This window comes from Callorhinus ursinus, unplaced genomic scaffold (genome assembly GCF_003265705.2).
Source record: "Callorhinus ursinus isolate GAN/ISIS: 27379988/994484 unplaced genomic scaffold, GSC_fseal_2.0 scaffold32, whole genome shotgun sequence".
Lineage (NCBI taxonomy): Eukaryota > Metazoa > Chordata > Mammalia > Carnivora > Otariidae > Callorhinus > Callorhinus ursinus.
Window position 1 is genome coordinate 11,201,972 of NW_027397094.1, and position 17,380 is coordinate 11,219,351.

At 41.2% G+C, this 17,380-nt stretch overlaps 1 protein-coding gene and 1 non-coding gene across 2 annotated transcripts in view; both read right to left on the minus strand.

Moving 5' to 3' along the window:
- The window catches only part of RYR2 (ryanodine receptor 2), a 728,853-nt gene that overhangs the window by 570,054 nt on the left and 141,419 nt on the right, over positions 1-17,380 (minus strand). The window lies entirely within an intron of this gene.
- Positions 4,431-4,563, minus strand: LOC112807950 (small nucleolar RNA SNORA2/SNORA34 family). The gene has a single exon (XR_003204205.1). It is a non-coding gene; the product is annotated as a small nucleolar RNA SNORA2/SNORA34 family (small nucleolar RNA).

Here is a 17,380-nt window from a genome sequence, read left to right on the forward strand (position 1 = left end):
CTTTTAAAATACTAATAAACAATGAATAATTTTTAAAATAGAGTTCAAGCGCTGTGAATTGTGCAAGACTGTTGAATCATAGATCTGTACTTCTGAAACAAATAACGCAACATATTTTAAGAAAAAAGGAAAAGAAGAAGATAACAGGAGAGGAAGAAAAGGGGAGTATGTCAGAGGGGGAGACGAACCATGAGAGATGATGGACTCTGAAAAACAAACTGAGGGTTCTAGAGGGTAGGGGGGTGGGGGGATGGGTTAGCCTGGTGATGGGTATTGAGGAGGGCACGTTTTGCATGGTGCACTGGGTGTTATGAACAAACAATGAATCATGGAACACTGCATCAAAAACTAATGATGTAATATATGGTGATTAACATAACAATAAAAAAATTAAAAAAAAAAAAAAAAAAAAAAGAACAACTGTGCATCAGTGACCAGGAGAAGACAAGTTAGGAAGGCTCAGACAATCCTGGGACCTTCCCAAATTGAGATGGGCCTTTGGCTAAAAGTACGAAAACACCTCTTGTTTAAAGGACAGCCCTCTAGAATCATTTTTTCTACTTTTGATAAATATACTATACAAAAAGTAAAAGTCAACGCATATGGACTGGCGTCAAGGGATCAAATAGTAAAACCTAATCTTTTTAACATTTAGTCAGAATTTTGGAAAGGATGCCTGGGCTTCTGAATGAAGACTCTTCAAAGACCCCAAATTCCAAAGAGGGCTACATTAGGGCTTTTAAGCACCTAAATCACTAAGAGTAGAGGACACAGTTCTCACAGTATCCATAAGCTTTTTTAAAAGTTAACTAGATTTTGGGGTACCTGGGTGGCTCAGTCGGTTGAGCATGTGACTCTTGGTTTTGGCTCAGGTCAAGATCTCAGAGTCCTGAGACTGAGCCCTGCATCAGGCTCCATGCTCAGCACACAGTCCCCTTGGGATTCTGTCTTTTCCTCTCCCTCCCCCTCTGCCCCTTCCCCCACTCATATGCACAAGAGCACACATGTGCTCTCTCTAAATTAAAAAAAAAAAAAAAAGAAAAATTAGATTTTTGACCATTAAAAAAAAAAAACCACAAAATTGTGAGTTTCTGGGGGCCACATCATGAGTCCCCAACATTTACTGCAACGCCTAGAAATTAGTAGGTACCACTAAATGTTAATGAAAAAAAAATGAAAAAAGTATTCTCTACTTCTATACATCTAACAAGATTAGGCTATCTAAAAATGTTTTCTATTTCCTAGAATATTAACCATGAATCTACCACCTGTTTAATATTCACAGCAAAAAAAAAATTAATTTACAATCATGAGTATGCTTACAACTTTCAATTTACATATTTTAATTCATCCCCACAGTTAAGAAATTTGCGATCATTCCAATATAGAGCATGTAAAAATGTTTTTTAACACCTGAGATTTGATGACAAGCCAATTCCCACTGAACATATACTTCAGATGTAAACTTCTGAATATTTCATAGGCTCCATGTGGTAAGGAACTCATGAAGGAATTAAATACCACAACTTACTAACAGTCAAAACTACTTTCTGGGAAGTATTGTGAATTCTGTCTAGACGTAGCCGAAGGGTTTATGAACGAAGTATGGGAGTGACATGGAAAGGTTCAAAGGTTCACTTTGAGGGTTCCATCCAATTCCACAACCTTATTATACAAGAGTTGTATCTTTAGAAGAAAAGGCACAGAAGCAGGGAGGATACTTGATTCTTGTTGAAAAAGGGTTTTACTCTAAGGTTAAGGTGACTTCAGAATGTTCTAGAAAAAATGTCAGTGGCTCTAATCAAGGAAAATGCACACTAAGTGCATTTCTTATGAGGTTCCTGAAGTCAGTTACTTAGTATTTCATGTATGAATGCATAGTACTGACCAGTAGGCCCACTATCTTGTATGTCCACAATAAACTTTTACTGACTAAATTCATGACTCTGCCTCTCTCAGCAAATGTAATAATTTACCAAGTAATTCAAATAAAGAATTAACACCAAATCTTCTGCATACAAAATAACAAAACTGGCAAAGACAGAATTGAAGTGTAACCCATCACAATCCATTAAGAAAAAATGGGTGCCATGTTTTTTTCTATTTAAATTATTTGTTTGCTGTAGCTGGTAGGGCCGGGGTTATTTAATGTCTTGAAAGAAAGCAAGGACTTTGGAGATTATAGGATCAGCTTCATCAGAGGGCAGGAGGTAGGTCTTCCCGTTAAAAGAAGGCAAGGCAAAATTTCAGTAGATGGGAGCATCTTCCTCCTAGGAGCTGAGAAGTTTCCAGGGATCTTGAAGGTAGGAGAAGAAAGCTATTGTTCCTACAAGTGTCAGACAGTTTACCTGGAACTTCTTCTAAAAGAAACTTTAGCAAGTTTTTCATCTTTTGGTACTTTGCTGGTAATTATCTAAGTGGGAGAACCACACGGAACTGTCCAGTAGGATATATGACCCAGGGTTCTAGCTAGAGGAGTAAAGCAAAGGCCTACGGAACACGTAGAGCATTTCTAATACCTTAGAAAGAGTTGAATACCCAATTGTCTGATTGGTAGATAACATGCTTACCAACATACATTCCTACAGTTGGTATTATTAACAGGAGAGCTGTATTTAAGTGGAAGCTTTGATTTGTAGAATTTCTCAACAAGTTACACTAAAAAGAGCATATCCTTCCTAAGGAACACTCCAGGGAATGTTTAAACAACAACAAAAATAATAAGACCACCAAGCTGGGAATGGCAAGACTAATAGCCATTACACTTGAATGATGCATGTCCTAGCCATGATACATGCATAAAAATACAGTGAACCTTAATCAGAAATTCACCCAATGGAAATAGAGTATGAAAAATCACCCAAAATGGGGTCCATTGGTAACTAATAACAAATTACTGGGTAAGACCAAGAGAAAAAGCTACCTAAATACCTAAAATGATCACTTATACCATAAACTTCTCTCTCCCAAACAAAAAATTCTGTTCAATCGGTGGGTTTAAGGTTGCACAAGGAGGAATTTCAAGATGGATAAAGCAATCTGTGAGCCTCTAAAAACAGTCTGAGTTCCAATTCAGTCATGTGTTCTCACAGAATTAAAAACTTCTGGGGCATTGAAATGAACTGGAGTCCCTTACCCAACAGTAATTCACAATTTTCATGGGAATATAGGAATTATCACAGGGTATTTCCTCTTAACAAATATGCCCTAACTACAAACTGGTGTTTCTTTAATTTTCACATTCTTTCCGCGTAGGCTTCCCAGATTTCTCCTCCAATATCCTACCCTACTACGCGAAGCTGATAAAAATATCAGTTATGTATGGTACCCAAAACATCCCGCGGACGATGCAGTCAACAAAAACGTCTTCAGTGTTGAAGTACATTCAAGCATAATTTCCTAACCCTCTAGCATCCACAACTTTCTCTCCTCTGTTCACACTTTCTAATGTGCTATGGTCTAAATGCTTGAGTACCCCTCCAAAATTCACATGTTGGAATCCTAATGCCCAAGTGATGGTGTTGGAAGGTGCTCAGGTCATGAACATGAAGCCCTCACGGATGGGATTATTATCCTTGTCAGAGACTCCACAAGGCGCCCTAGCCCTTCTACCACGCGAGGACAGTGAGAAGTCTGTGACCCAGAAGACAGCCCCCACCCACCCATGCTGGCACCCTGACCTCAGACTTCCAACCTCCAGAACTGTGAGCAATAAACTGTGTGGCTTAAAGCCACCCAGTCTGTGATATTTTGTTATAGCATCCCAAAGGGTAAGACATCATGTAGACCACCGAAGTTGCTATCTAAAATCAGAAAACGTTAATTAGAATTGAGCTACAGAACACTGGGTCACTAGTGAAAAGACCTCATCTTATTTGGCATCTAATGGGGGAAAACAGGCCTCCTTACCACCTCAGAGAAAAAGCCCATGTGAGGCCCAGAGATGCTAAGTGATTTGTCCATCACCACCCTGATCCACGGCAAAGAAATGGTGACTTCTTTAAAAACCAAAGTAGGGTAAGACTGGGTGGGAGGGCGTGGAGAGGTGGAAAAGGCTTGACAACACACAATGACCCACTTAGGCCATGAGTGCGGCGTTGTGGACCTAAGCCTCCTAACAAGGCAGGCGGGTCCAGAGCGCCCGACTACAAAGTCTAACGCCGTACACATCTCCCTTCACTGGGGAACATGAAAAAGCATCTTCTGTATTCATAACCATGTATTATGTCATGGAGAGATTAACCAAGTTTTGGCTTGGAAGGGAATTTATGTGGGTAAAACAAAATACAGGAAAGTTATGATAAGTATTTTAATAACCGTATGTGGAGCTAATGCTAAAACTGGGCTCTCCATTATAGATTCACATACATCTAATCAACATGAACTACATTCGTTGACAAAGTTTTTGTTTTTTGTTTTCCCCCCGTAAACTATGTTCTTCCAATTGAATGAGCCATTCCCACCGTGGTGCTGAATGGCTAACAGACCACAGAAACACATCACTCTTGGCTCCTGTTTGAAACCAACAGCTATTACAAACCACGGGTCTTGATTCAGGGCCTACGTCGACACAGTTTTAAGAAGCTCTAATTCACTTTACACCCCTCTGTTCAGCAAGGCATTTAACCGGCTTAAAAAATAAACAGGAAAAAACGATGCAAAAAAATAAAAATACCCAGTTCTTTCATTTTCATGATATAAAGCTGCTCACAGACAAAACAATCAGCTACATAAACAAATCTCATGATCCTCATTTATTATGCTAAAATCATGCTCCTCTTAACAGATTTAACTTGTATATAAGGAAAAGTATACTTCAAATTACAACTAGTCACAGTTTTAGGATTATCATTTTAAAAAATGAAAACACCCCAGTATACAACTGACTTCTATTAAGCCATCTATGAGGGGCAGAACTAAATCTATAGTTGGTTTCCAGATGAACATGTTTTTTAAAAACTTAATTATGGCTCTACTGTCAAGGACGATTCCTTAAAATACCTCCATTTGGGAAAAAAATTAGCATAATGTTGAGAGAACTTATTCATTTCAAGTGACTGCTGTTTTTCTTTTTTTCTAAAGCTATTTAGCATTAAAGGACTTGGTAACAAGTCTGAAAACTCCTATAACTCACATGTAGAAGAGAGATTAAAGTCAACATTCTCTTTTAAATAAATCAAATAGCTTAGGGATGATATTAGAAATATTTATTTTTAAAAGCATTAGAACGCTCACTAGGGGGACATTTGCCCTCTCTATTTTTTTTTTTTAAAGATTTTATTTATTTATTTGAGAGAGAGAGAATGAGAGATAGCACGAGAGGGAAGAGGGTCAGAGGGAGAAGCAGACTCCCTGCTGAGCAGGGAGCCCGATGTGGGACTCGATCCCGGGACTCCAGGATCATGACCTGAGCCGAAGGCAGTCGCTTAACCGACTGAGCCACCCAGGCGCCCTGCCCTCTCTATTTATGTTAGCCACAATTTAAGTTTTTTTCCCCAGTGTTTCCTCCAGTATAAATAAAAGATAGTTGCTTTTCATGATTAATTTTAGTTATTTTCCTTAGGGTAATGTAATAGTTCAACATTTTAGTCACCTTTCCGATTAACAACAAGATACAATGACATAAAGAAGGTATCTAGATGGCAGTGTCCAGGCAGAAGGCAGAGTTCCAAAGACAAAAACAAAAAATTTAAAAACAAGGAAGACTGTCTTCCTAGGCTGGTGTTTTTCTACAGGAGCCAACAGGGATGGTGCTGGGGGGCAACTCTTCTCTACAACACCCCACAAGGTCTTCACCTGCCCAGGAGCAGAGGCAAGGCCGATGGGGGATCTCGCTACGTCTAGAACCCACCACGGTGCACTGGGCTACTTCAGTCCAAAGCCTTCTGGGTTTTATTTCACTGTGTTTTGAGCACCAAGCGAGAACAAAATCCTCTTGAGCATAGGAATCTTATGAAGTTAACTATTTGGCATAAAATGCCACCTCCCTAGCCCCAGGCAAGCATGCTGAGCCCTGCATGCAGGAGGCCAAGGATACAAGCACATTCAACACCCTTGAGGATGTCCTAGGTGCTCACACCCAAGCCTGGGGCGCAGCTTTACCCGCCCCCCCCCATCACCTGCACAACCACGGGGAACTAGCCTCACTACTGAAAGCCTGAGACTCTGCATCTGTAGAATGGTGAAGACCTCCAGAATTACAGGAAGCAGTGATTAAAGTGACTGGCACAGTCCAAGGCACACCGTCAAATGTAATACATGTTAGCTGACATGGTTCTTTCTTCCCCCCAACTTCCTTCACGGCACTGAAGGCTTCTCCTTCAAGCTCTACGCCAAAGAGCATTCGAAAACCATGAAAAGGAAGAGAACGTTTAACGTGTTTTAGAAAACATTTTCTATAAATTTTGGACAGCACACGTCTTTACCATTTACACATAATTATTATTAAACAGTATGTGACCCACGTGCCTCCCCCACTCCATTCCAGAGGGCACCCTACAAATGAGCATCTGGCCTCCTACATTGTCCTGTCACTCTTAAGAACCACAAATTTTGGAGCACATGGGTGGCTCAGTCCGTGAAGCATCTGCCTTCAGTTCAGGTCATGATCTCAGGGTCCTGGGATTGAGCCCCACATTGGGCTCTCTGCTCGGTGGAGAGCCTGCTTCTCTCTCCCCCCCCTGCTGCTCCCCCTGCTTGTGCTCTCTCTCAAATAAATAAAATCTTTAAAAAAGAACTACAGATTTCACCACTAATTGCTTCTGGTCTATACTGCAAAGTAGCATTGGAATTTTTTTTAATTTTTATTTACTTCAGAAAGGGAGAGAGAGAGCACAAGCATAAGTGGGGGGAAGGGGAGAGGGAGAAGCAGACTCCCCGCTGAGTGGAAAGCCCAATGCGGGGCTCGATCCCAGGGCTGTGGGATCATGACCAGAGCTGAAGGCAGACACTTAACCGACTGAGCCACTCAGGCACCCCAACGCTGGAGTTTTAAACACTCCTAAATGGTTCTTACAATAGAGAACAAGGAAAAGTCTAAAGATCTACTAAGTTACCTCTCACAACAATCTGTTTAAATACTGTTGCTGAGCTCTCCATACTGCTTTGAGATCTGAGGTGCTTTTCTAAATAAACATAATTACAATTTATATCACAAAATATTCACTAACACAATCATGCCTTAGAACTAGTCACATTGTCAGTAAGAAAAACAGGTAAGCAATGGCTTTGAAAACAGAAAGGAAAAGACAAAGCACTTCAAGAACAGAGAAAAGAAAACCGAAGTACATAGGTCCAGAAGGATCCACTTGTAGTTTCCAGAAATCAGGGAGAGGTGAAATATGCAGCAATTCAATACGAACTCGGGAGGATTCCAACTACATTTATACCATCATGTGATTTTTCCGCCAAACCACACAAGAATTACTGAACATCACGGCAACCCCTGACGGGATTGTTAATTTTTAGCTAGATTCCAGACTTGATGAACTCCTAACTCTGAAGTGGGAAGGGAGCCCCTTTTCCCCATCCCTGGTTTCCATTAGGAAGGATTCTCTCAGGTCTCTCTGTGTCCCTTCCTCCTCTGCACCCCCAGGACATGGCTTAACCGAGCAGATTGGTAAACAGGGGAATAAGCAAGCATGCTGGGCTCAGCTCCACCCTTTCCTCCTATTGGAAACACGCTGTCCACAAGAAGAATGGGCCACCCAATCGGTAATAAACGCGAATCATAATCTCTCACTTGCTCTACTCTTTCATTTCCCATGTTCTTCAGAACCCAAGCAAGAAAATGGATGCAACTGGCTGGGCATGCTCAGAAAGAATGAGATACTACCAGCTCCCAAGAAGATTCAAACAGAATCTAATCTTTGGAAACACAGTCCAATGGTTAAGAATAGAGAATCTAAAACTGGGAAGCAAGGGGCACCTGGGTGGCTCAGTCAGTTAAGTGTCCAACTCTGGGTTTCAGGTCAGGTCATGATCTCAGGATTGTGAGACTGAGCCCCACGTTGGGCTCCACGGCCAGTGGGGGGTCTGCTGGAGATTCTCCCTCTGCCCCTCCCCCTGCTCGCTCTCTTTCTAAATAGAAACTATTTTAGGGAGACCTGGGTGGTTCAGTCGGTTAACATGTCTGCCTTTGGCTTGGGTCATGATCCCAGGGTCCTGGGACAGAGTCCCACATCGGGCTCCTTGCTCAGCGGGGAGTCTGCTTCTCCTTCTGCCTGATGCTCCCCCAGCTTGGGTGCTCTCTCTTGGACAAATAAAATCTTAAAAAAAAAAAAAAAAAAAGAAAAAGAAAAAGAAAAACTATTTTAAAAACTAGGATGCAATGTTTGAAACCCTCTCTGTCAACTCTAAGTTTGGGTAAAATTCTTAACTTTGCTGCAACTCAGTTTCCTCACCTGTAAAATGGGGATAATCATAGTAACTCATAGGCTTATTAGTATATGTAAAGACTTCAGAACAGTGCCTGGACACAATAAACTGAGTACATTTTACTATCACTACAAAGATTACCGTTTTTCTCATTATTACTATCATTATTTTGTCCCACAAGGTAAGACTTGAAAGGAAATACTCATCCATGCTAGGTTAGATTCTGTTTTATGAGTTCATGTCTACATCACCAAGAATGCTGAACGAACTATAATGGACAGATTGTAGGAAAATGAATCAGTTGGCCCACCATGGGCACGGTCACCTGAAAAAGCAATTCTGCCTCACAAGAAAAGGCAACTCCCTAAGCGTACCCCATTTGGCACACACACCAAAGATCTTTGTGTTTGCTGCTGTTCTTCATGTCAGTAATTGCTCATCACCTGGTCTCCAGATTTTGGATGTGCATGCATCTGCCTGATGATCAAATGACTGAGGCCAACCTAAGGTGTGGTCAAATGTTTCTGGGTGATGGCAGAAAACCTATGCATCCTTTCTGCTCAGGGTTTTCTATGACCCACGGCCAGTTACTTCTCTCCCTCTACCATGTACTTTAAAAAAAAAAAAAAAAAAAAAGGAAAAAAGAAAATTTTGTTATTTGATGCACCAGAGTGCATCTTAGCTGACCAAATATGCCTACGGCTAAAATGCTAACTGAGTTGTCAGAGACCTTTCATCTCATTAGTAACTGAAACTGACGTTCTGTCTTACCTGAGGAACACAAGGGCCTCCCTGCCGATCACAGCGCCATACAGAGCACCGGTAATTGGCCCCAAGGAAGTCACCAGCACTGGCGTTCAGGCCACACATTATCTTTAGGGGTCAAGTTGCTCTACACGCAGGCACCAGAACCAGTGCTCAGATGGAAGCTTGGGGAAGAACCTCATTTTTAGAAAAGCACAGTGTGTCTGAATTAGCTTAGGGCAAGCCGGCTCTCACATTTACCCTTAAAATAATAATACGAAGAAGAAACATGAGTTCGGGGTTGGAAAATGCCATTGCTACTAGACTATTATTTTTTTCCCCCAGCTTGCATCTACCTACATCGCAGGTATTATCAAAACCTTAAATACAGACTGAAAACCTCAAGGAAGAGGAGAGACGTTTCTTTCCAGTATACGAGCAAAAATCCAAGGAAAGAGAGGATAGGAACAGCAAAAAGACAGGACTCTGGCTGGCCCAACACAAGACGTTTAGAGTATGTTTGAAGAAACAACATGGAGAGCGTCTCTCTGGCCCATTTATTATGCACCAACTTATTATGCACCAACATATCCCCAACACTGGCCCCAAGCCTCCATTTTCACACGTCTGAAAGAGGATACAAAACATCACACAAATGCACTATTCCAAGGATAAAACAGGCACACAAGTCCTCCCGGAGCCCACTGGCTTCTCTCCATAGTACCTGCCAACGGTTATTCTCACACCTCGCACACCATCTGCTCTGGACGAAGCTGTTCCTTAACTTTCCAAATGTGTGTTTTCCAAAGGAAAAAAAAAAAAAGTAGGGTCACCATTCCATTGAAAGACTATGATACCGGGATGCCTGGGTGGCACAGTTAAGCATCTGCCTTCATTCAGCTCAGGTCATGATCCCCTGGGACTGAGTCCTGTACCGGGCTTCTTGCTAAGCAGTGAGGCTGTTTCTCCCTCTCCCTCTGCCCCTCTGCCTGCTCGTGCACACGCACACGCTCTCTCCCCGGCAAATAAATAAAAAAATCTTAAAACTCTCCAATGGTTTCCCAGCCTCTTAGAATAAACCCATCTTCCTTACTACCACCCAGAGGGCCCTGTCTGCTCTGGCACATTCTACCTGCTCTGAATTCACTTTTTTAAAAAGAGAAAGAAAAATGACTATGATACCATGAACAAAATGGAAAATGTCAACACACCATGCCCCCTAGGTGACCCTCTGGCATGGGGCGGGGCGGCGGGCGGGGCGGGCAGGGAACAAAACCTGTGTCTGCTGACCACCGCCCAGAAAATGTCACTTCAGTGAGACACTGGATAAAGAGATAAAAACATCTCCTTTCTTGTTAACTCACACAGATGCTTTAAACCCAGAAACAGATAAGAACCCAGTTACTAATTCGACTTCTGAATATGTATCTAATAAGGCAAATAGAGAATTTTCTTCTTGGCAAACTGGCAGTACATGTGACTAAATCAAGTATCGGTGCTATTAGCCAAATGTCTGAGGTGTCCTGTATTTTCATGCCCCTCAATTTTTAAATCGAATCTTTCCCTATGATCCTAATTCCTAGGAAGTATCCTGTGTTGGAAATGGCATGCTTGTGACCCAAACAAAGTTAATCAAATCGTTCTTTCTAATATTGACTGATTTCCTCAGAAACATCACTCTGCTTCTGGTACATTTCATAAACTAAATTTAATGTCTTAAGTGAGCAAAAGCATAGATTAGCTGGTATGGGGTTTCATCGAATCAGTGCTTTTATTCAAGTCTATCACTAACCATAATAATAAATTCACATTAACAGAGAAGTTACAGATTTTAAAAATTATAAATGCATGAGATACTTTAGCTACCAACTTTCCAGGGAAGCAGACGGATCTCCAATGTCTATTAATGAAAGAGACAAGCCGTCTTTGACCTGCAGGACTCGTTCAGAACAGTAAGTTTTGCCCCAACCAGCACTCGGTAATATTCACTTAACATTCCTACATGCATTTCCTCAATGGGGGAAACACCTGCTCTGAGGTGCTGTCATGAGCACCATGGATAATATATACGATGCACTATGAAACACATAATCCTAGCTGATAGTATGCACACACATACACATACGGCACAGGTTAAGTCCTGTGTGGTTCCCAGCACAATGCCCACCACATGGCAGCCTCTCAAAAGACCGCTGTTGAACAGTTAAAAAGGAGAGCCCAAGATTGCTTAAAATTGCATAGCTTTCAGTACATAAGCCTAAGTAGAGGATGGAACGTGTGGCCCTGGTCTCTTACACCTTCAAATGCATGGTAATCCCTTGTTCTGATGCTGGTCTTTGGTGCCCGTCTCACTTGACAACCATGTGAGCTAAGTGTTAGCCTCCCTCATTTACACATAAGGAGACTGAGAATTGCAGAGGAGATTAGCATCCTTTCCCTCCTTCCTGTCTAACGAGATCTCAGTTCTGTGCAGTTACCCATTCCTCCCCCACAAAGCCATGTGCTTCAAGGGGAGGTTATTTTCATTTTGTTAGCAATTATTTCAGAAACGGGCATCTGACCAAACTCTAGTTCCCGAAACACAAGAGAAGCCTGGCTTCTGGAAAAAAAATGTTCTTTTCTACTAGGAAACGGCCCCCAGAAGAAAGAGTCTGGTTTCTTTCTTTGGACAGTGCCACATCGGCATGTGATGACTAGAAGTCCTTCAGCTTTCTCGCTATGAGTTAAGAGATGGATTAACATCAAGGGTAGCAGAGAAGAGAGATGTATCACCTGGAACAGCCAGTTCTGGACAGGCTCTACCTCTAGATTTAAGAAACTCCCTTTGGTATAAGGCAATTAGAAATAAGGGTCGGGGTGCCTGGGTGGCTCAGTCGTTAAGCCTCTGCCTTCGGCTCAGGTCATGATCTCAGGGTCCTGGGATCGAACCCCACATCGGGCTCCCTGCTCTGTGGGAAGCCTGCTTCTCCCTCTCCCACTCCCCCTGCTTGTGTTCCCTCTCTTGCTGTGTCTCTCTCTGTCAAATAAATAAAATCTTTAAAAAATAAATAAAAAAGAAGGGTCTCTTGTTTGCAACCAGAATCCCCCCACATGACCTACAGCCCAAAGTTAGAGAGCGCCGTATTCATAACCAGGCCTATTTGACACTCCAGCTTACTCTCTTAGTTCCTATATTCCAGCAGACTTTAAAAGCTTCAACAGGTGCCCCACCCAATGCTAGAGGCCAAGGTGAAGATAAAGCACTGACCGTGTGGCAGGTCCCCCCACATACTTTACATACATTATTTAATTTAATCCCCCATAGCTCAAAATTGGACTCTAGGACTCAAATGCCAAATTTGCCACAGTGATCGGACTCCTATGGAAGGCTAGATTTTACTAAAAAACTCTTTTTTTGTTGTTAGTCGATTTTATCAAGAGTTTTTTTTTTAAGATTTTATTTATTTGAGAGAGAGAGAGAGAGAGAGAGAGAGAGAGAGAGAGAGACACAGCATGAGAGGGGAAAGGGTCAGAGGGAGAAGCAGGCTCCCCGCTGAGCCAGGAACCCGATGTGAGACTCGATCCCAGGACTCCGGGATCATGACCTGAGCCGAAGGCAGTCACTTAACCAACTGAGCCACCCAGGTGCCCCTGTATCAAGAGTCTTGATCAAAGTATGAAAGTAAGAAAATGAGCTTGGGAGTGGAAACCCATAACATCTTGGGTCAGTTGTTCAACCTCTCTGCATTTCCTCAACTATAAAATACGTCCTCTGGGAAGCTCATGTGGGATAGTAGGTGCTCAACAATCAGTACACAATCATAGTTAATAGTATTCCTGGATCCACCTACGGTAACACTAGAAAAGAATCCATGAGCACTGAAGTATTTGAGTGGTCTCATTAAACCTGTGATCATAATCGATAAGTCAGTCTCCATTCAGCAAGGGTGCCTCTTCATGTTTATCCACCATCAACATGAAAAATCACCCTTAATAATCTATAATCTGATTTATCTTTCCAGAAATGACAAGGAATTATTAAACCCTACTGATATTTCCTGAATGGAAGAGCAGAGATGAAAAATGAATGTGCATCCAGCCAATTTCTAAACAGCTTAGAAATGTTAATAGGAGAGCCAACCTGCATATCAAGATACAGACTGCATAGGCCGCTAAGGTATTAGCCACTAAGTGATTTTAAATTTTGCCATTAATCTTCTTGTCCCCATTAACTATTATTTCACATTCTGAATGCCACAGCAATAAGCCTTTGGAGCAAACAAATACAACAAAGCCTGCATATGGAGACCACAAATCCTGATACAAATCACTGCTCTCTCTCACTGGGGACTCAGGGTGCATGGGAAAGAATTGGCGGTCCCCTCTGGGGGGCAGGAAGGGGGTCAGCAGCCGTGGCTCCCATTTAATTACAGGACACAGCTACCCGACTACACCAGCAGGGCACCTTGTAATCTGCACCCACCGGCTGAGCTGTGCTCTCAGTCTGTCCCAGCCACTGCTTAAGTCCTAGGCAATCATGTGAACTAGGTGCTATCTATCATTATCCCCACTTGATAGAGGAAGCACTGAGAAGTTCAAGCCCAGGGTCTCAGGGCTAGTATGTGGGATGCTGCCAGGATTCAAAGCCAGGCCCAAAGACTACAGAATCTCTACTTTTAACCACCACCTAAAGCCCTTGTTAACAACTAGCTGCTAATCAAACTAAACTTTCCCAAATATTCTTATGGTCACTTTAGGTACATCTCACTTCCCACCCATGATCTTTAAAAAAGTCTCTTAGACTCTAACATCAAGAGGACAAGTAGATCAGTGAGTCCCCTGAAGCCTGAGTCACCTAGAAGGAAAAGAAGTTATTATAATAATGTCACCAGGAACTAGCACCATACAGGGCAGAAAATGAGAACAAGTATCATAAAGGACTTCTTTGGAAGAAAAACCAAGTAAATTCTACATATCAGACCTGTGACTGATAGCTGAGCCAACCTCATCTCCCTTCTGGAGGCCCCTTCCCTACCCAGGAAGCTCAGTGACCTGGAAGTCAAGGTCACCGTGGGAGAAGCCTTCCCCAGGGAAGGTGGCCTCCTTGGGCAGGGGTCCAGAAGGCCTTTTCTCACCAGCCCACATTCACTGTGTGAGAATCCTACTTTCTATCAGAGACCAAAAACTATACTGTCCAGTAGTTGGAATTCTAGGTAGCCTAGAGGGGCAAGAAAGATTTGGGGGACAGTCCTCCACTTAAACATTAACACCTATATGCAGAGGGCACTGTGCTAGCCAGTCACTGAGCATGGGGTATACTGGGTTCTATACTGAATGCTTTCAATTGCATTATCTATGTAAACATACTGAATAGGTTACAGTTCTCAAAAGATGCAATCATTTAACACCTCACATAAGGTGAAGAATCTTCATTTTTCCAGGTTTTATTATAGGTCCGTAAAATATGATTTTATTGATTTTTTTTCAAAGCATAGAAACTTTTGTTTTAAAATCCAACATTCAAGGCTGAGTGTGGCTGGCCTTCAATGTACCTACTGAAACCAATAAAGAGGTGGAATACACCGAATTCAGAGATTCAGGGGTCAAATGGAACCTAAAATTCATCTATGAACCAGCAAAGTCTTCAGAAACCAGAACTGAGGCTAATTTGAAGGCATGGGGCCCTAATATCGGATATCATTGGACAAATATTTTTCATTCCATGTGTCATCACACAAGTTAGACTGAAAAAGATAACATGTCCTTTTGCTACATATTTTTTATTTAGACTTCCCTAAACTTCAAATATTCATTAACTTGCACAAACTGGACTGTTGGTTATACTAGCATGAGATGACACTATACAGTTCTATATTTGTAATTCCTTAAACTTTATGACCTAACACAATTTTAAGGATAGAACTTCTATATTATAACTGAATATGTGGAGAACCTTCAACAAATAATCTGTCAAGTTCCATCCATACTTCTAAAATGTTAATCCACTAAAATATGACTTTGGCAACATGGGTCTGCAGTAGACAGATGAGAATATAACCATTTCCCAAGGTTACAAGACTAGTAAACTGCTAACTACTGGTCTTCAAAACCTAGTCTGTTTTCTCCCTTCATTGGTGTGTGAATACAATAGAAGTATTTTAATATGTTTACAACGATTACCACTGAGCCAAAACCCCGAGTTAGAAGGAGGAGAATAGAAAGAAATGGGAAATACAGGAAAATTTGTAGGCATAACTACATGAAGACAAATACTCCCTGTGATTCCAGGACTACCAATGAAGTAGAATCCTCATTTAGAGCACCTTAGTTTGTATTAGAAAAGAAGAATGATAATAAATACACATCCTGAAAAAGTGTAACAACCCACAGAGTCATACCACTGCTAATCAATAAAGAGCTTAGAACCTGCAAATAGAGCATTCTGCAAGATTCTAAAATACATGTTGGTATTCTATACTAAATATGCTTCTGACACATACCTTTATGAAATATCAAAAATCACTGTGAGGTTGGGGTTGGGCTGAGCCTTGGGTATATCATTTCCCAAATTTAAAATCTAGGGGCGCCTGGGTGGCTCAGTCATTAAGCATCTGCCTTCGGCTCAGGTCAAGATCCCAGGATCCTGGGATCGAGCCCCGCATGGGCTCCCTGCTCAGCGGGGAGTCTGCTTCTCCTTCTCCCTCTGTCCCGCCCCCCCCCCCAGCTCATGTGGGCTCTCTAATAAATAAAATCTTAAAAAAATAAAATAAAATGTAACATCTCTCCAAGTTTTGACTTTATTCACATGAAACATATCTCCAAGTTTTGACTTTATTCACATGAAAAATATTTAAAATAGAAACAATATAGTAACTCAAGGAAAAAAGAATGGCAGTGAGAAATAGTCCTCTCATCTATTAACTTCTAGTTACATTTTTATACAGTACATGCAGAAACACCTGGAAGATATTTTAAAACTAAAAAATGTTAAACTCTGTCAGGGCAACTAAAAAATATTAAAGGATTAATAATGACTTGACCAACAAGTGGGACCTAAAACAAGGTTAAAGAAAGAACAGGTGGGAAGACCTGACAAGACAGTTACTAGAGATGTTAGCTTAATTTTAATTACATAGACGGTATTTTAAGAGTGCTGTTCTTTTTTTAAGCACGGACTCACGAGTGCCTAGGAAACCAGTCAGACCTCTGGCACTGAAGGATGGTGAGACACACTACCTTTTCACGTGCACTTACAGGAGGAGAGCGCGGGAGTTCACTCAGGTTCTGCCAATGCTACAGATCTTCCTCCTGAGAAGTTTTTCAAATGATTCTGGGGAAAAAAACTTCAAGGTTGCTTGACCCCGCGATTGCTGGTTCAATTCTTGAGCCAAGTGAAGGTGCCATAAGTGTCGGAATTAAGTTGCCATTTCTTGTTTACAGAACAGAAAGAACTTAAACCACATGGATCCTCACATTCTCCAGGCCAACGTCCTCTCGTGAGAGGAGCACATTCCTTGGGCCATTTTCTTTTTTCTTTTCAAGAACTGCAAACCTTGCAAATTTCTAATGTCAAGGTCAAACTCCTAGCTAGACATGTGCTCCAAGATGCCTTTTCTCTGAGAACACAATCTAATTCCTAGTTCTCACATTGATACTGTTTAAAAAAAATATGGATATCCGTATTCTTAAAGTTCATCTGGAAGAATAAATTAATAAGCAAAAAAAAATACTGGAAAAGAACTGTATTGAATGAAGCTAGCTTTCCTACATATTAAGATAGAATATAAAGTTACATTAATTAAAGAAATATGAAAAAGGTTTATAATTTTGTGTATATACATTAAAGCAGCTAAAAATCAGTGAGATGATGATTTGGACAATCAGCTACATAACAGTTTGGAAAAAAAATAAAGCTCTATCTCAAGCTTTGCCTGAATAAATTTCAGATGGATTAAAGATTTAAGTCTTAAAAACTGGGGAAAAGACAAAATATTTTAATGAAGCATAGACAAGAAGAAATAAACAAGTGACTACATAGTAATATAAAACTTCTGTACCACAAGTCCACTTAAAGGTAAAATACAAACTGGAAAAAGCAGTCCTATATAAATCACTGAGGGTAAATATTCTTATCATATAAACAGCTCCACACACTGAAAAGATCTTCCTAACAGAAAAATAGGCAAAGAATATTAAGGAGAAAATTCACAAAAGAAGCAATACTCTCAACTAAAGAGAGAGTTCAACCTCACTACTGAAATACAAAACTGGAAATAAACCA